This window comes from Eschscholzia californica, unplaced genomic scaffold (genome assembly GCF_041429995.1).
Source record: "Eschscholzia californica isolate CP2 unplaced genomic scaffold, dmEscCali1.0.p SCAF_6, whole genome shotgun sequence".
In the NCBI taxonomy this organism is placed as follows: Eukaryota; Viridiplantae; Streptophyta; class Magnoliopsida; order Ranunculales; family Papaveraceae; genus Eschscholzia; species Eschscholzia californica.
This window is the reverse complement of record NW_028238483.1, coordinates 25,317,985-25,338,070: the sequence shown is the minus strand read 5'-3', so window position 1 is coordinate 25,338,070 and position 20,086 is coordinate 25,317,985. Positions and strand designations below refer to the sequence as shown.

Here is a 20,086-nt window from a genome sequence, read left to right as displayed (position 1 = left end):
ACTCTTCTGTTTCAATTTGAATACCCATTTGCATCCAAGAACATTCATGTTTCTGTTATAAGGAACTAAGGACCATGTTTCATTATCAATTAGAGCTTGATATTCTTCTTGCATTGCCTGAACCCAAGCAGTATGCTTAGCTGCTTCCTTATATGATTTTGGTTCAGAGGGTAGTTCTAATATAGTCAAATAAGCTACATCTAAACTGTGAGGTGATGAATAGTGAGCCACAAAATCTTTTGGGAGATTTTTAGGTTTGACAATACCATTCCTACCCCTTGTTGTGATTTGACTGGATGGTGGAGGATGAGATGTTCCTAGTGATGTAGCTGGTGTACTAGTGGAAACACTAGCAATGCCCTCATCACTAGCCAAAAGCCTTGATACTGAATTAGTTGGTGTACTAGTATTTATACTAGGTGTCCCTAATTCAGGTGGACTGTTTGGTAAAAGATCAACAGGGGGTAAAGGTAGTGAAATGTGTGGCTGTAAATTCTGATCACTACTAGACAGTCTAGAAGTGAGGTTGACAAATGGAAAATTGTCTTCCTCAAAAGTGACATGTCTAGACATATAAAGTCTCTTTGTAAGAGGATCATAACATCTGTAACCCTTGTGTTCATTACTATAGCCTAAAAACACACATTGAACACTTTTGGGACTAAGTTTGTCCTTTCTAAGTTCCCCAAGATGTGGATAACAAGCACATCCAAAGATTTTTAAAGAAGAATAATCTGGATTGTGATGGAATAAGGTTTCAAATGGTGTTGTGCCTTGTAAGGTTTTTGTGGGTAGTCTGTTTATAATATAGACAGCAGTACTAAAAGCATCAAACCATAGAGACTTTGGTAAAGAGCAATGAAAGGATAGTGTGTTACCTAGTTCTGTTATGTGTCTATGCTTTCTTTCTGCTTTCCCATTTTGTTGAGGAGTATAAGGACATGAGCATCTAAACAGAATACCACTTTTGTCTAAAACAGCCCTGAATTCTCCTTTTTGGAGTTCTGGTGCACCATCTGACTGAAAATATACAATCTTCTCTTTTAGAAGATTCTCATTTGTTGCCTTGAAATGACTGAAGCATTTTATACTATCTGACCTTAGCTTCATGGCATAAATCCAGCTGTATTTGCTGAAATCATCTAGAAACAGTATGTAATATCTGGCACCATTAGGAGTAGAAACAGGGGCTGGTCCCCAAATGTCACAATGAACCAAGTATAATGGGGTATTTGTAGTAGTTGAAGAAGTATCAAAAGGTAGACACTTGCTTTTACCCAATTCACAAGATTTACAAAACTTTTTCTCAAACTTTGTGGATAGTGCAATTTTATTCTCATCATGTAGTTGTTTAATCACAGCACTATTTGTATGACCCAATCTAGCATGCCATATATCATAAGTAGTTGCTGTTTGAGATAAGAATGCATGATTCAACCTTTGTTGTAAGATAGTATGGTGTACCTCAATAGGGTATAAGTTGTTCTTGACAGGCCCTTCTGCTAGGATTTTATTGGAGTGAATATCCTTTATATTATAACCCCATGGAAGAAATTCCACTGAGCATGAATTATCCTTTGTGAATTTGGAAATAGACAGCAAATTTCTTCTCAAATGTGGTACACATAAGACCTTGTTTAGCTCAAAATCATGAGTGGAGGTGGATAGTTTTGATATACCGGTACTTGAGATAGTTAGAAACTTTCCACTTCCCACCATAACTGCATCAGACCCATTATAAGGTTGAATAAAAGTAAGATTATCTTCACTGTGAGTCATATGGCTGCTGGCTCCTGTATCAGCTAGCCATGATTTATCTTTATTTGATGAAGTTAAACAATCTGTAGAAACAAAACATTGTTCCTGATCTGAGATACAATCATAGTATATTTCATGACTTGTATCTGTTGTAACAATGGCAGTATGACATTCTTGAAATTCATCACATTCATCACTGCTTTCATAAGATAATAGAACAGCATTATTACATTCTAGCATACCCTCTTCTGCATAGGGATAAGATTCTGCATCTGCATTTTCATCTTGATGATTTTTACCAATATCACTTTGTGGACAATTTTCCTCTGTATGATAAGTAGGATAGTTCCTGTTTGGTTTATATCTGAAATAGCAAACATTAGGTGTATGACCCCACCTCTTGCATAAGCCACATGGAACTGATGAAAAATCAAAATCTTCAGCCTTTTGACCTTTCAATTGATTGTTTGTAGAAGAAGTTACTTTTGGAGGTGACCCATCTCTCTTATTATAAGCTTGATTTCTATAATAGGTTGGAGAAGGTTTATTTGCATATCTTTGATGTGGTCTTGGCTGAAGTCTTTTGACATAGTAAGCCTCTTGATCAGATTCTTTTTGAAGTAGCCACTGTTCATGATGAATTAACCTAGACTTTAAGTGGGCTAAGGATAATTGCTCATTGTTAGCCCTTATAGCAATTACAAATTGATCATACTCTGAGTTTAGACCATGAATAGCTATTCTGACAAGTTCAGATTCACTGATTTTGTCATGAACAGAAATAAGAGAATCAGCTATAAGTTTCAATTCTCTTAGATATTCAGCAATTGTGGCATTTCCCTTCTTAATTGTCTGCAATTTTCTCCTAAGTTGATCCTTTTTTGATTCTAATCCTTCATTGTTAGTAATATCAAGGTAATCCCAAATTTCTTTTGCTGTTTTTAGACCATAGGTATCTAAGTAAACAGATTTTGACAGGGTACTCTTGAGATAAGACCTAACAAACCCTTCTTTTGATCTCCAAGATTGAAAATCTGGGTTAACTTGTTCTACACCATGAAACATTCTAAGTGTAGGAGGTTCTTCTATTGTGCCATTTACAAACCCTAACAGATCATATGTACCAAGTAGAGTCTCTACTTGATCCTTCCACATTAAAAAATTAGTATCATCTAGCTTCTTTGTTATAAAGCTAGTAACAGCAGAAATTGGAGGAAGATTACCTTGATTAGAGGATGCCATGATTGAGAATAAAGAGATGAGTAAAGAACCAGGAGAAAGATGGAGAGATAGTCTGAAAAAACAGTAAGTGAATCTGAATCACTTACAACTTGTTGATTTTGATCTTTGTTGTTGATTTTGATCTTTGTTACTTGATTTTGATCTATTTTAACTGGATTTTGATCATGAATTTCTTCATTTTTGCGAGATTTGGATTGAATGTTCTTGAGATGGAGAGAAGAAAACCCTAGCAATGGATCGAATTATTTACCAAACTGATACCATGTAAGAACTTCTCTCTTCTCTATTTTATTTCAATATGAATGATTTCTGTTTTTACATTTCTCTTTTATAGAGATGAATAGGAAGATTAGTTTTGTAACTAACTATCATAAAACTAACTAATAAAACTAACTAACAGAAAAACTAACAACTAACTTCTATTCTTGATTTCTTATTGCAGGTGCCTTTAGAAGTTGAGTCAATTGTCATTGACTTAGTCAGATGTTGCTTTGTATTGACTTGCTTGACTGGTGCTTGGACCAGACTAGACTTTGTTGACGGTCAAGCTTGGACCAGACATGACTTCTGCTGACCATATAAGAGCTCTCTTTTCACTTTGCCCTAATCACTTTTGCCCTCATCTCTTCTTCTCTTCTCTCAGCCGAAACCCTAGATTCTACATTCATCTTGAGTCCGATTCACTAGTTCTTGATCCTTACTTAAGATTTGTCGAAAAATATGTGCATGCACACAACCCCACGCTTTCCAACAATTCCACTGGTACTTGGCTCGATCAGCCTAACTTTAGAATGCGCCTTTGACATGTACAATTTTTACCAGTCTTCACTAAACTCGTATTAATATTGTCACTAAGGTTAAGCTAGACAAGTATAAGATTTTGTTGTTGGCATGAACTATTCATAGCACTGATGGATTTAGTCGGTAGAGAACACACTAAAAAGGTAATAAAAGAGACGCCGCTGCCGGGGATCGAACCCGGGTCACCCGCGTGACAGGCGGGAATACTTACCACTATACTACAACGACATTGTTGAGTTTACTACCTAATTAGATTATGATCAAGGTTGTGAAATATAACTATAGGACGTTCTCTAACAAGAATGGAAATGAAAAGGGTATAACTTCAAATTACTAATATCTATTGCAGTAATATTGATTAGTGAATAGTAGCTTCTATAGGAAGAAAGGGGGAGTGAGAGAGTGGTTGGAGAGTAACCACCACATCCCTCTTCGCCCTCTTCGGTAAAGAGACTATCAAATCTATGGTGCAGGTCCTACTTTGTTTTTAAAGATGTTATGAATGAATTCCGACAACGGTTAATTAGGCTCACAACTACCCAGAAAGTAGAAACTGATGAAGATGAGTACATAAAAGGATCATAGTTCCCCTCGATGCCAGCAGACTAACACTACAAGTGGGTTACAAGTCAGTCAACGGACAACACAACGGACAACAACGGTGGGAACCATTTCAATGCTCCTTCAAATGAACAAAGGACAGTAACAATTTTGAAGAAATTCAAGTAGTTTACCATCTTCTTTGAAAACCATTTCAATTTACATTTAGGGCGAAAGGAAATCGAAATTTGAGGATATATAGAATATCTAAAATGGTGGTGTGTTCTGGACTACTTGAATTTAAAGAACAAAAATAGTAAGAGCAACAATGACAGAGAATTTGAGAATGTAAAATAAACCTAGCTAGAAATGTAGATGACCTACCTACCCAAAAATGTTTAAACTTCAATTTCATCATCTGACATTATTATTCTCTTCACCAAAATGAACAATCCCCATTTTCGATTTTCTGATTAAACCAGACCCATTTTTTCAAAGATTATACTTCATATATAATCATCCAATATGTCAGTGGTTGATCTTGAGTTTTAATGTTGAGGTTGATTCAGAGGCTTAATTTTCATCTTCTTCATCTTGAGTCTGAGTCAGTGGTACTTCTTGATGTTGAGTCTGAGTCAGTGGTTCTTGATGTTGAGTCTGACTCAGTGGTTCTTGAGTCTGAGTCAGTTGCTCATTAGTGATATGATGACTAGGAGGCAAGAAGGTATTGAAGCCCAAAATAAGGTCGGGTTGACCTCTGAGAAATTCCTTCACCCTCACAATAGTTTGTGGTGCATCAATACTTTTATCAATATAATATTTCCTCGTAAAATTGAGAAACTCTTGATATAGATCAGGGCGTTGAAGAACCTCAAACGCCCGTTTTACCTCCAGCATATACCCAATGGCTTCTGAAGTTCTTTCCCAATTGAGACCAAGAATACTTGATCCTGCCCTTTGAGTCTGAGTCAGTGGTTCTTGATGGTGAGTCTGAGTCACTGGTTCTTGATGTTGAGTCTGAGTCAGTGGTTCTTGATGTTGAGTCTGAGTCAGTGGTTCTTGATGTTGAGTCTGAGTCAGTGGTTCTTGATGTTGAGTTTGAGTCACTGGTTGTTGATGTTGAGTCTGAACCATTGGTTCTTGAGTTTGAGCCAGAGGCTGATATTGTTCTAGAGTCTCCATCAGTGGTTCTAGATTTAGAATCTCAGTCACTGGTTCTTGATGTCGATCTTGATTCGGAGTCTGAGTCACTAGTTGGTCAAGAGTGATCCTATAATAATCAGGCAAGATGGTATTGAAGCCCAAAATAAAGTTGTGATGATAACCACTGAACAATTTCTTGATCATCTGAATAGCTTTTGGCGCATCAATGGTTTTATCATTACGATATTTCCCGACAATAAAATACAACCCTTCAACTATATCAGGACGACCACTATCCTTAAAAATCCGAGCAACCTCGAGCATATACTCAAGGCATTGTGAATATCGGAACCCACTGAGATCGTGAGTAAAAGGATTTGATCTTTCCCTTTTAGGAATTGACTGATCAGGAGAGGAACTCGGTTTTGAATCAGCTGTTGATTCAAGATCGTCAGGGTTTGATTCAGGGGTAGTTGTTGATTGTGATAGAAGATCATCACGATCATGATCATCTTCTTCATTTCTCTCTCTTCTTGATCTCTTCATTCTTTCTTTATCTCTCTCTCTCTAGATTTCTTTTATTTCTTTCTCCTATTCCTCTCTGTTTCTCAATCTATTGATCAGTTCAGTTTGGTTCTCTCAAAATCTCACACTCGGATGCCTTTATATAATACTCCATCTTATTCCAACTACCATAAGTAACTAACAAACTATTTCTAACTGCCCTAACCAACTAATTATCTTTCCTTTTGTCCTTTCTAACGGTTTTCCTCATTTATTTGAGGTTGTTTTTTTTTTTTAATAAATTTTACATTCAAAGATGAACGTTACAATATAGTCCTTGAGTTTAGAATGGTAGGGAAAAAACATGTAAAATACAAAGATCTATCACAACGGACGTTAACTAAAAAGATTGAACCACAAGATGCACTGACTTATGTGCCTCCGTATTGCAATGTGTCGTTGTTTTTGTTTGAATTTTTGCGCTTATAGTCCAAAAAACGGGTCCTAATAGTAGATGTAATCCTCTCTAATCCTATAAAGGGTTTTAAAACCAAAAAAATAATATAAATGGATATCTAGTCCATTTGGTCTCATCTAGAGAGAAAACACAAATCTCTAGAATAAATATTACTCCCTCCGTCCCAAATTAAGAGTCCACTATTCTTTTTTGGGATGTCCCAAATTAAGAGTCCCATTCCTAATATATCATATAAAATCCCTTACTTTTTCATGAATACCCTTTCTTTAATATTTTCATATGTGGTGCATTAATTAAGCTAGTTAAGACATTTGAAACTTTCCAATACAAAAATTGATTTTTCCAATAAACAAATTCTTTCTTTTAGATTAATCTAGTTACTTTAAATGACTAATGGTCAAATTTGATTGATAATCCATGCATTACATTAACAAAAGTTATCAAATAAATAAGGGTAAACTTGGAAGGACAAAAACTATGAAAATAAGTTGGATTACCAATACGGGACTCTTAATTTGGGACGGAGGGAGTATTTCATAATCCCCAATTTAACCTTTCCATATTTTATAACTGATTTATCTTCGAAATCTATGCATATCTTTTTCCATATTTATCTCCCATATTTATCTCCAATCATGTTTCTATTCAAAGTAAGGATATCTTCATTATTATCTCCCATATTTGTCTCCAATCATGTTTCTGTTCAAAGTAAGGATATCTTCATTATTTTCAGTAACGGAAACTCTTTATTTGATCTTTCTAAAACTGATTTAGTTGACAAACCTCCATTAAACTCAGAAAATCTTCTTCTTCTACATTATATTGCTGCCCAAATTCATCATTTATCAGGTTTAATACTTTCGAAATCTTTATAAACACCATTGTTAATATCTAATATTTCTTCTTATAACTAAAATCCTAATTATTTCGCTCTATTATAAAACGTATCAGATTTATGATACATATCTATAAGATCTGTTTACTAATTCGTTAACTTCGAATGTATGATGTTTATTTTCCCTCTCTAAAATTTTCATAACTGTTTCAGATCTTTATGTTTATTCCTTATTCAATGATTCATAACTAAAACCCTAAAATTTTCATAACTGTTCAAAATCTTTATGTTTATTCCTTATTCAATGATTCCTTCAAAGTTAGTATGTTATGTTTGCATCCAGTGATAATATCATATTTCTTTAGATCTATGTTTAATCTTCTGTTATTTCTGATATTTCGTGAGATCAGATTATCAATCATCAATCGAATGTTTGATGTTTATTTTCTTTCTCTCTCTTAAAATTTCATTTATGTTTTTGATCTTGATGTTTAATCCTTCAACTCGAGTTTGACATTATTGCAATCAATCATCATAGCAGATATCTTTAGATTTGTAGTTTAAGCTTAATGATATTCTCATTTTTTTTTTTCAGATCTGGTTTTCAATCCGTACGAATTATGAAACATTTGTTCTTTCGTTTGGTTACTCATAACAGAATTTACAGTACATGTACTTTATCGTAAATTACCACAATTTATAGTAAATTATGGGTAATTTATAAAACATTACCCGTGCTTTAACACCAAAACAGTACTCATTGCATTAGTAGAAATACTTCGCTTTACTATCAAATCTCGTGTACTTTGCAATAAAGTATATATAATTTACGTATATCTTCATGTTCTTACCATTATGTATATAATTTACGTATAAGTGCACATAAATTGTGTATTATTTTATTTATGTATGAGTAAAAACGAAAACATATGTTGTTTTAATGTTCCCAGAAAAATATACTCTTTCCAAAACTGAAAGTTAAGTGAGAGAAAGTGATATATATGTTTTGTATATTAACCCCCAAATCACTCTAAATTGATCCTAGAAAATATACTATTTCCAAATCTGAAAGTTAAGTGAGAGAAAATTGATTTGAATCGAAAAAAAATTACATAGTGAGAGAGAGAAAATTGATTTGGTTTCCAAATCTGTAAAGAGAGAGAAAATTGATTTGGTTACGATTTTTGTTTTGAATTGATTTGGAAATAGACTTGCTTTCCAAAACGGTCAGAAGATAGAGAAAAATCAATTTCGGATTTATACGTTAGTTGCTTTAAATCCCCTAAATCACGCCCACATTAGAAACATTCCAAATTCACCCTGGAAAATTAAAAATCCCGTGATTTTTGTAGGAGGGACATGGACGGTAGTTCTCTCATAAAGAATGGGTTATTATGTCCATAATGTAAAAGGACTAAATATCCATGTTTTGGGAAGATTGGATCATAAACCTTTTTTGAATATTATTTTGGTATATATACCCACAGACCCTTTTTGTTATTGCTTAATAGGATACGTAGCTAAATTCAGAGATCATTTTATTATATAACACAAAATTTTTATTCGATCGGCATTTATCAAAACAAAACTTTCTATTATGTAAGTACAATATTTTAATTCCCTTAACACAAACAAAAAAGAACAACAAAGTACAATATTTTAATTACAAACAAAAAAGTACAATTCTTTCGTTTAGATAAAACTGTAACCGACACATGATAATGAACCAACCACAAAGCGTAACACCCTTGAGTGTTAGAAAGGGGTGCCTATAGTAAGGCCCCACAACTAGTCCCACTTGAGTTGCCTAGATTTTAGCTTCACGGTTAACTTTCCCAAATAGCAACTCACTTTTTCTCTTCATCTTTTCTAGAACAACCATGAGCTAAAGAGAGAGAGAGGCATTGGGTTTTCTAGTGAGAGAAAGCTAGAGGAAGAAAAAGGGATTTTGGTGGTTTTTCTTTGTTGATCTTGTTGGTGTGGGACTTGCTTTGTTTTGGATTAAGGCAGATTTCTATTTCTCTATGGCTTGAATAGCTATTTTCGTAGAAAAACCTAGACAACTAGATGACACTACAAACCCTAGATCTTGGTATTACTTGAACATAGATTAGGGTTCTTGAAACAAATATATACATTAAAAGTAGTAGATTTATCATTTCTACAAAAATCAATTATTAGGTCACTTTGAATTCCATCTGTGTTAGATTTTGAAGGATTTGCTCTAATGATATAGTCATATAGTTTATGAACCATACAATCTTTATTAATATTCTCATGCTACATTCATTTACTACGATAATAATTAGGGTTAAACCTCTTTATTTACCATGATTTTAACATATAACTCCTATTATTAGATGTCTCTCATTAATAGACACTATCCTTTATGTAGATACATGAACATGTGTTTGAATTCAATATGATAGGAGAATTGTAAGTTATTATCATACATATTTCACTACTTGTAAAACGTTATCGGTATAACACTAGTAGGTCATAATATATTGTCGAATATAATTTCGATTTATGTATGTTGTGGTGTGATGCTATTAATGTTGTGTGATGTGATGGAGTTGGTGGAGGATTGTGGGAGTTTTTTAGTTAGTTTGACCCTCTCTACCGGATGTTTATTGCGACGACTAACGGATTCACATGGCAAAAGTGTAAGAGGTGCGACCTAGGTATAGAGCGTATGGGATCAGCGCTATGGGGAGGGTTCAGATGAAGGATCTGATTTCCCTCGGTGGACACCAACTTATCATATCGCTTTCCGTTGTTTGTTACAAATATGGTATACTTTATTCTAACCGTCAACACTTGAATACTTATTATGAACACCTTTATATGTTATGGAGTTGTGTATTTGTTTTGGTAGCTCTTGAAATTGTCTATTAAGGCTTTAAGGATTTCTAAATCTACTTGTTCGGGTCTGACCCAACCTATTATTTTTTAGGACAAGAAAATCGGAAAGTGCCACCTACTTGAGTCGTAGTTATCCCTTGGAGGAGTCTTTTTAGCAGTCTTCTTTCTTTCTTTAGGTAGTTTTGGAGTTGCATCTCCTAAGTTCTAGTTTTTTACTTTTATTTGATCTTGTCCGACATATGTGTCGATGATTTAGAGATATCATTTGAGTTTTGGAAACGTGGTATAGTTTTGTTAGTTGATTTATTGTCACTATTGAGCGTCATGTTCGATGTTATTTGTCTCTTTGATGACTATATCGTCTATGTTCGCTGTTCTGCGGAGAAATGCTTTAAGTTTAGGTTTTCATGACGGCCGACGTGAAAATCTGGATTTGAGACGTTACAAAGTGGTATCAGAGCTCTAGGTTCATAAACCCTAAGGATTGTGTCTAGGGTTTAAGATAATTACAGACAGTAGTGGTACTTTAGTCGTTCCTGGGTCTTTGTGTGTGATAGTTAATTTAGTTTCTCTTCATGTTCTTTTCTTACCTATGACATCGTTTACAAATAGGGAGATGCACAGTTACTTAGAGGATGACATAATGACTCATTTTTCACTAAAAGACGAAGTTTTTTCAAAATTTGACCGCGATGTGGACGTGTTTTTAGGGTTATTTCCCAAATAGCCCCAACTTTGTGACTGGTTTCCTGCCTAACCCCCTACTTTATCAAAAATACTCAGATGACTCCCTTTTTCAGTTACCGTTATAACACCATTAACTAGTCATCACCTCTCTCTCCTACATCTCATCACCTCTCTCTGCCACCTCATCTTCTCGCCGCCTCATCGTCTTCACCGGCGAAGGTCACCGGCCGATCAATTTTCCGGCCGGCAGCCTTCAAACATAAAAAAAAAAAATTTATCTTTTTCTCTAGAAAAAAAATTTCTTCTCTCCTCTCTCTCTCTAAACAGATCTAAAGAGAGGAGAAAAGAAAAGAAAATTTCTTTGAAGTATGGCATAAGATGGGTTTTGGGTACCACCAATTGAATGGACCAAAACCGGATTAAACAATGAAATATATTTAAAACCAGTGGCTTGGCTTTTGTGAGAGATTTACCACATGAATGAGTGAAAAGAGTTCTAGAATCTATAGCTAGAAGACTATTGTTTTGATTATTAAAGTAGTGATTGTCAATACCCAAATTTCTTAAAGAAACCAACTTTTGATTACTTTTCAGAATCGAAGATTCATACTCCCACTTGCATGCTTCAATCCTTCGATGGATTTCTAAAGCTTGCAATTGTCACTTAGCTTTCAGGATGGTCAACTCTCCTTCGGAATGTGTCATGTGTACATTCTTTTGCTTAGTGATTGATCATTATGGTCTTAAGCATCGTGACTTGAGACTTGGTCTTTTCATGGTCTAAACCAAGAACTCTTTGACTTATATTCTAGTCTAGTTTTGGGAAACACTAATGTTTCCATCCTTGTTCGTTTTTCAAACTCTTTGAAAACCCTATTTTAGCAGGAACTATTCCTTTAAGAAAATAGATTAAGTTCCAAACTTGATTTCAGACGTGGATTCCATTCTGATCTTATGACTCCAAGCCATATTTCAGAGTGATTCCTTCATAGTTGTAGGTAGCTCATCTCTTCTTCAGTAGGATTTAGTCCCCTGAGACAGATCTATGAGCCTTCAAGGATTACGAGGGGTTTGAACAAATTGGAGACGCTCTCAACTCCTAGAGGGCTCTCCTGCGAATCTAATTCGACTTATGCGGAAGGATCTCCGAGATCTACTATCTCTACCTCTATTTCCATATCTATCGGCTAGAATAGATAGGAACCGCAATTTCTGACATTCGTATACCACCATTGGTTTGTCATACCATTGTCAGTTTATTGCTCTTATCGAATTTCTTCGATATCTTAAATTTCTCCCACTTGTCTTATTGGAATTGCTCTTATTTCAAGCAAGACACATCACGAGCAACAAACTCTTTATTCTCTGATGGATTGTAGAATAAGCCCCTATGTTTCTTAATCCCATAAATAAATACATTGTCTTATGTGCAAACTACCCGTAAACCCTTTAGGTTAGTTTCGCAAGTTCAGACATTCAGAAAAGACCGCTTTGGAACCATTCCAAATCCATACTCATATGGTGTCTTTCAGCTTTAGACGGAATGTGGTTAGGTAGGATTATCCCCGAAAGTGTTTGGAAGATTGGCCTATACCCATCATTAACCGACTCATGTCTAACATGTTCGAGTACTCCCACTAGACTTATCACCCATATGATGTGTTTGTTGGAGAAAGGTGAGAAACTATATCTCAACTTCTTTGATGGTCATCAAATTCTTGACTTAAATATTCATCATCTCGATCCAATCGAATGACTTATATTTTCGCTCAAGTGGATTCTGGTTAACTCTAGTTAGTGTATTAATAGTTTTACATACATCAATATGCATGAAGACTATTAGTTCACCAGTCATATCTTCCTTTCTAAAAGGTGACTTTGTCAAATAGTCCTTTTGAATAAAATTCACATGTGTCGTATGATTCTAAATCATTGGACTTAGAAGTCCATACCATTGGATCTTCCTTATGTGTCTTATGTCAATTTGACACAATGACAAAACCAGAGTTTACCGGTTTGAATCCTTTAATTGTAGTCTATAGTATCATTGTTAACGTTTCAGTTCGCCTAGAACCGACCTTGTTAATTTAGCACTGGTTTAAAATATTAGATGTTTCTAGAAGAACATAATAACACTTATTAAGTTTCTAAGCTAGATCAGTGTCTAAAAGAAGACTTTGATCCAATTCAGCATCCTTAGCAATTACTTGCTTCTGCTCCCTCTTGGATCTTTTCTCCTTTTAGTCAAGTATGTAATTTCCTTGAGCTCTTATTGAGCTACACATCCGGTTTTAAACACCTGATGAAGGGAGTCGAATTCTCACGAATCTCTTGTGTAACTTGTTTGCTTATCATAGTGGAAATCATCGCGCCGTTGTCGTCGTGGAGTAGGTCTCACCAACCGAACCACGTAAATCTCTTGTGTTATGTGTGATTGTTCTTTATTTCCTATTGCTTCTTTAGGATTACTTGATTTCGGTCAAAGCAAACCCCTATTATCATAACATATTTCATACTAGAATACTCGACTCAAATACCGAAGTGTCCGCCAAATCATGACATAATCGACTAAATTTTTTCATTTGTATTAAGTTATATTCTTCTAACTATAACTTTGTTACTTCAGTAAATTTTAAATTTTCGCCTTTGTGTATGTCTTTTGTTTTTACATACCCGAAGCCCGACCAACCAGCGCCCGACATGTCCGAATAGATTAACCGGACACAGATGAACAATATTGAGGCGAAAATTTCGATTAGTCCGAGCAGCTACCGTGGTGTTTCTTGTGGATCAGGAGCAAGTCTATTTGCGGACTTGAGCCATGATTTATAATAATATTCGGCATGACTCCACTGATTTTAACTTGTATCCAATAGTTCTCGACCTCTTTGGTTGGTTTGAGTCGAATCGTAATTAAATGGGCACAAGCCCACCGTTTTTAAATTGAAAAGAAGTGTGGGAGTGTCTGTTTTTAAAGAGACGATTTTGACAATTTTCTGGAATATGGGAGGCACCAAGGCACCAATAACCGGAAAGCCGCACTAACACTTACATGAGGCGCCTTAAAACTTCCCTTATTGGAAATAGGGGTGCAAAAGATGTGTCCTTGTATTTGGTGGACATGGACGGGTTTGGAGAACGAGAGATTATTAGCAAAGTTCTGCCTAAATACACTAATAGCCGAACAGAAAATTTATCAGACCCCGCCCAACCCGGATGCATCACTACCCATAGGTGCTTTTACCCGCCCAATTTCCCACCCTTACATCCATATGTTCATGAGAAAGATGTGAGGGAAATAGTTGAAGAAGACAACCAACCTAGATTAATAGGGACAAAGGGTAATCTTAAAACCATATCAGTGTATTATCCTTGGATTAAGTTCATAAGTAAAGGTCTTTGTAAACCATTAATGTTTATCACACTAGCCATAATCAGATCAAAAGACGGAACTATTTTGAACAACTAACTAGAACGATTTGAACGTTTTCTATCTGTCAAATCTGATATGATAAACATGAAATTACTTAAGACTTGTCGAAAACTATGTGCATGCAAACAATCCCATGCTGGAAAGCTAGTAACTTCCACCTCAAGAGACAACAATGTTGAAAATGGTGATGAGATAAAGCTACTTTGTTTGAAGCTTGAGGTGGCATCAACAAGCTTGTGGTGTCAACTACAATGTGAGGTGTCAAGCAACATGAATCACCTATTGTGAATGAGACACCTAATCTAGATGACAAGTCTTTTCTCTTTTGAGGTGTTCAACTCTCAAGAGGACATCCAAGCTTAATGAAACACCTCATGTGGTGAGGTGTCTACACCATATCTCACACTTCCTACTATAAAAGGAGATGAAGAGTAGAAACTCAAATCATCCCATTCTCATCCCATCCATTCCATCTCATAAGTAAGCCAAGTGAAGAGAAAGTGAGTTAGTATTAGAAAGAGAGTTTAGTTTCTTCTAAATACTTGTCTTTCCTTTGGTAAGAGAGAATTGATAGTATATCTCCTAGAATAAGAGAGAGGTTGTTCATAATTGTTATCTCCTTATTTAGAGAGAAGAAGTTGTAAGTAATTCATCTCTAAGTGTAAATCTATCTACAAAGTTGTTCATCTTCGTGTTATTCGATATTCGACTTTAGTTGCAATTGAGTGTCTAAGACTCACAACCTTTCTAACAGTGGTATCAGAGCCCAGGTTCTTGTCGGTTTGGTTAGTGGAAGAAGACACCAAAATAATGGCGGCAAAGTACGATATAGAAAAATTCAATGGGAATAATTTCTCATTATGGAAAATGAAGATGAAGGCAATTTTGAGAAAAGATAATTGTCTGGCGGCAATTGAAGATAGGCGGGTTGATATGCTTGATGACGCTAAGTGGAACGAGATAGATGGCAATGCTATTGCTAATCTACACCTAGCACTAGCCGATGGAGTATTATCAAGTGTAGCTGAGAAGACGTCAGCAAAAGAAATATGGGATACTTTAACAAAGTTGTACGAGACCAAATCACTACACAACAAAATCTTCTTGAAGAGACGACTCTACACTCTTAGAATGATGGAGTCAACAACGGTAACAAACCACATCAACACCCTTAATACTCTATTCTCTCAACTTACATCAATAGGGCATAACATGGACACGGTTGAACGTGGGGAAATTCTACTTCAAAGTCTACCGGATTCATATGATCAACTCATCATCAATATTACCACCAATATAGAAGTTCTGTCCTTTGATGATATTGCTGCTGCAGTTCTTGAAGAAGAAAATCGACGCAAAAACAAAGAAGATAGACAAGAAAGCTCACAACATGCTGAAGCTTTGACGATGATGAGAGGGCGATCAATGGAACGTGGCTCAAGTGGGAGTCAAAAGCAGAGTAGATCAAAATCAAGGAGTAAGAAGAATGTGAAGTGTCACTATTGTGGAAAGAAAGGGCATTACAAAAGGGAGTGTTGGAATCTCAAGAAGAAAGAAGGAAAAAGTTCTGAGCTGTCAAACGCTCAGGGTTGTGTAGCAGGTACCTCGGATGAAGGCGAAATTTTATACAGCGAGGCAACAACAGTTCATGAAGGCAGAAGAAATTTTGCTGAAATTTGGCTAATGGATTCAGGAGCCACATGGCATATGACCCCTCGGAGAGAATGGTTCCATCAATATGAACCCACCTCTGGAGGATCTGTGTACATGGGAGATGATCATGTTGTGGAGATTGCTGGTATTGGGAGCATCAAACTGAAGATGTATGATGGTACCGTTCGCACTATCCAGGAGGTACGACATGTTAAAGGTTTGAAGAAAAATCTATTGTCTGTAGGACAATTAGATAGTCTCGGATGTAAAACCCATATTGAAGGTGGGAAAATGAAGGTGATCAAAGGCGCACTTGTGATCATGAAAGCGGAAAAGATAGCTGCAAATATGTACATGCTTCAAGGAGAAACACAACAAGAGGGAGAAGTTTCAGTTGCATCAACAAGTTCGATAGAAGAGTCAACAAATCTTTGGCACCAAAAACTCGGTCACATATCAGAACAAGGTATGAAGATTCTCGTCGAACAAAACCTTCTTCCAGGGCTCAAAAATGTTTCTTTACCATTTTGTGAGCATTGTGTTACTAGTAAGCAGCACAGGTTAAAGTTCAGTAGTTCAAATGCTAGAAGCAAGACTATTTTAGAACTTGTTCACTCTGATGTGTGGCAATCACCGGTTATATCCCTAGGAGGTGCAAGATACTTTGTATCTTTTATTGATGATTACTCTAGGAGATGTTGGGTGTTTCCAATCAAGAGGAAGGCAGATGTATTTCCAGTTTTCAAAAATTTCAAAGCGCAAATAGAGCTTGAATCTGAGAAGAAGATCAAGTGTTTAAGGTCAGACAATGGAGGAGAATATACTGGTATTGAGTTTGATACCTTTTGTCAAGAAGAAGGCATTAAAAGACAGTTCACAGTGGCGTACACTCCACAACAAAATGGAGTAGCAGAGCGGATGAACAGAACCTTGTTAGAAAGAACAAGAGCAATGTTGAGAGCTGCAGGAATGGACAAATCGTTTTGGGCGGAAGCAGTCAAGACCGCGTGCTATGTGATCAATCGGTCTCCATCAACCGCAATTGATCTGAAGACGCCAATGCAAATGTGGACAGGTAAACCAGCTGATTATTCTCGCTTACATATGTTTGGAAGTCCAGTGTACGTGATGTACAACGCCCAAGAAACATCAAAGCTAGATTCGAAATCTAGAAGATGTATTTTCTTAGGGTATGCTGATGGTGTGAAGGGGTACCGCCTGTGGGATCCCACTGCCCACAAGGTAATAATCAGCAGGGACGTGATATTTACAGAAGACAAAGTACATACAAATGATAGCACTTCGAAGGAGAAACCAGAGACTAGTACAGTTCATGTTAGAAATGAACAAGAAGATCAAAATTCTTCTGAAGCGGAACTAGAGCACGAAGATCAAGAAGAAGCTGAGACTGAAACTCCACTAATTCGACAGTCAACTCGGGAGCGGAGAGAACCAGCTTGGCACTCAGATTATTTTATGGAAGGGAATATTGCATACTGTCTGCTAATGGAAGATGGAGAACCTTCAACTTATCATGAGGCTATAAAAGGTCAAGAAGCTTCTCTATGGATGGCGGCAATGCAAGAAGAAATAGAAGCTCTCCATAAAAATAATACATGGAATCTTGTTCATCTACCACATGGAAGGAAAGCTATCGGAAACAAATGGGTCTTCAAGATCAAACGGGATAGCAATGACCAAGTGGAGCGGTATCGTGCTAGACTAGTAGTGAAAGGGTTCGCTCAGAAAGAAGGTATTGACTTCAACGAAATATTCTCACCTGTTGTACGACTTACAACAGTTCGGGTAGTCCTGGCGATGTGCGCTACATATAACTTGTACTTGGAGCAGTTAGATGTGAAAACTGCATTTCTTCATGGAGAACTTGAAGAAGAAATTTATATGCTCCAACCAGAAGGTTTTGAAGAAAAAGAGAACTTGGTTTGCAGGTTGAACAAATCTCTATACGGTCTCAAACAGGCGCCGAGATGTTGGTATAAGAGATTTGATTCCTTCATTACGAGCCTAGGATACAACAGACTTAATGCAGATCCTTGTACTTACAACAAGAGATTTGGTGATGGTGATTTTATAATTTTGCTGTTGTATGTAGACGACATGTTGGTTGCAGGCCCCAGCAAAGATCGTATTGAAAATTTGAAGGCTCAAATGGCTAGGGAGTTTGAAATGAAGGACTTGGGACCAGCAAACAAGATTCTAGGGATGCAAATTCACCGAGACAGAAGTAATAGGAAGATTTGGCTTTCTCAAGAAAACTACTTGAAGAAAATCTTGCGACGCTTCAATATGCAAGATAGTAAGTCAATCTCTACCCCTCTTCCTATTAATTTCAAGTTATCTTCAAGTATGTGTCCTAGCAGTGAAGCAGAGAAGATGGAGATGTCTCGAGTACCGTATGCATCAGCAGTGGGTAGCCTAATGTTTGCCATGGTATGTACAAGACCAGACATTGCACAAGCAGTGGGAGCGGTTAGTCGGTACATGGCAAATCCTGGTAGAGAGCATTGGAATACGGTGAAGAGGATCCTGAGATATCTCAAGGGTACCTCAAATGCTGCATTATGTTATGGAGGACCAGACTTTCTTGTTAGAGGCTATGTTGATTCGGATTATGCAGGTGATCTTGATAAAAGCAAATCCACCACAGGGTATGTGTTTACTCTTGCTAGAGGAGCAGTAAGTTGGGTTTCGAAACTGCAGTCTATCGTAGCCACTTCTACGACGGAAGCAGAATACGTGGCAGCTACACAATCTAGCAAAGAGGCAATCTGGTTGCAAATGTTATTGGAGGAGCTTGGACACAAACAAGAGAAGGTAACTCTGTTTTGTGATAGTCAGAGCGCTTTGCACTTGGCAAAGAATCCAGCATTTCACTCGAGGACGAAACACATACGAGTTCAATATCACTTTGTTCGTGAGAAGGTGGAAGAAGGAAGCATTAGTATGGAGAAAATTCATACAAAAGAGAACCTAGCAGACATATTAACAAAGCCAGTAGACAGTAACAAGTTTATATGGTGTCGATCCTCCATCGGCCTAGCAGAAAACGTAAGCAGCATAAGAGCGAAGTAGATAGGATGGAGAAGTTACAAACAAAAGTAACTTTAAGTGGGAGAATGTTGAAAATGGTGATGAGATAAAGCTACTTTGTTTGAAGCTTGAGGTGGCATCAACAAGCTTGTGGTGTCAACTACAATGTGAGGTGTCAAGCAACATGAATCACCTATTGTGAATGAGACACCTAATCTAGATGACAAGTCTTTTCTCTTTTGAGGTGTTCAACTCTCAAGAGGACATCCAAGCTTAATGAAACACCTCATGTGGTGAGGTGTCTACACCATATCTCACACTTCCTACTATAAAAGGAGATGAAGAGTAGAAACTCAAATCATCCCATTCTCATCCCATCCATTCCATCTCATAAGTAAGCCAAGTGAAGAGAAAGTGAGTTAGTATTAGAAAGAGAGTTTAGTTTCTTCTAAATACTTGTCTTTCCTTTGGTAAGAGAGAATTGATAGTATATCTCCTAGAATAAGAGAGAGGTTGTTCATAATTGTTATCTCCTTATTTAGAGAGAAGAAGTTGTAAGTAATTCATCTCTAAGTGTAAATCTATCTACAAAGTTGTTCATCTTCGTGTTATTCGATATTCGACTTTAGTTGCAATTGAGTGTCTAAGACTCACAACCTTTCTAACAAACAATTCCGTGTGGCCAAGTTACATGGCTCCATCAGCCCAACTTTAGGATGAGCCTTTGACATGTACACTCATATTAATATTGTCACTCAAAATAGTGAAAAGACAGACGGAATCGAAAAACCACACTAAAAAAGACGCCGCTGCCGGGGATCTAACCCGGGTCACCCGCGTGACAGGCGGGAATACTTACCACTATACTACAACGACCCTGTTAACTTCACCATTATCAAAAGGATATACCTTTAAATCACTAATATCTGTTGCAGTAATATTGATTAGTGAATAGCTTCTATAGGATACCTAAGGTAGAAAGGGGGAGTGAGAGAGTGGTTGGAGAGTACGCCCTAGGCCCCTAAACTTTTGATCGACCACGTACATCCCTCTTCGGTAATTAAAGAGACTATCAATCTATGGTACATGCAGGTCC

The 20,086-nt window shown here is 36.6% G+C and overlaps 2 non-coding genes across 2 annotated transcripts; both read right to left on the bottom strand.

The window, feature by feature from the left end:
• Positions 1 to 3,957: 3,957 nt before the first annotated feature.
• On the bottom strand, positions 3,958 to 4,029 carry TRNAD-GUC (transfer RNA aspartic acid (anticodon GUC)). The gene has a single exon. It is a non-coding gene; the product is annotated as a tRNA-Asp (tRNA).
• Positions 4,030 to 19,794: 15,765 nt separating this feature from the next.
• On the bottom strand, positions 19,795 to 19,866 carry TRNAD-GUC (transfer RNA aspartic acid (anticodon GUC)). Its single transcript has one exon. It is a non-coding gene; the product is annotated as a tRNA-Asp (tRNA).
• Positions 19,867 to 20,086: the final 220 nt, after the last annotated feature.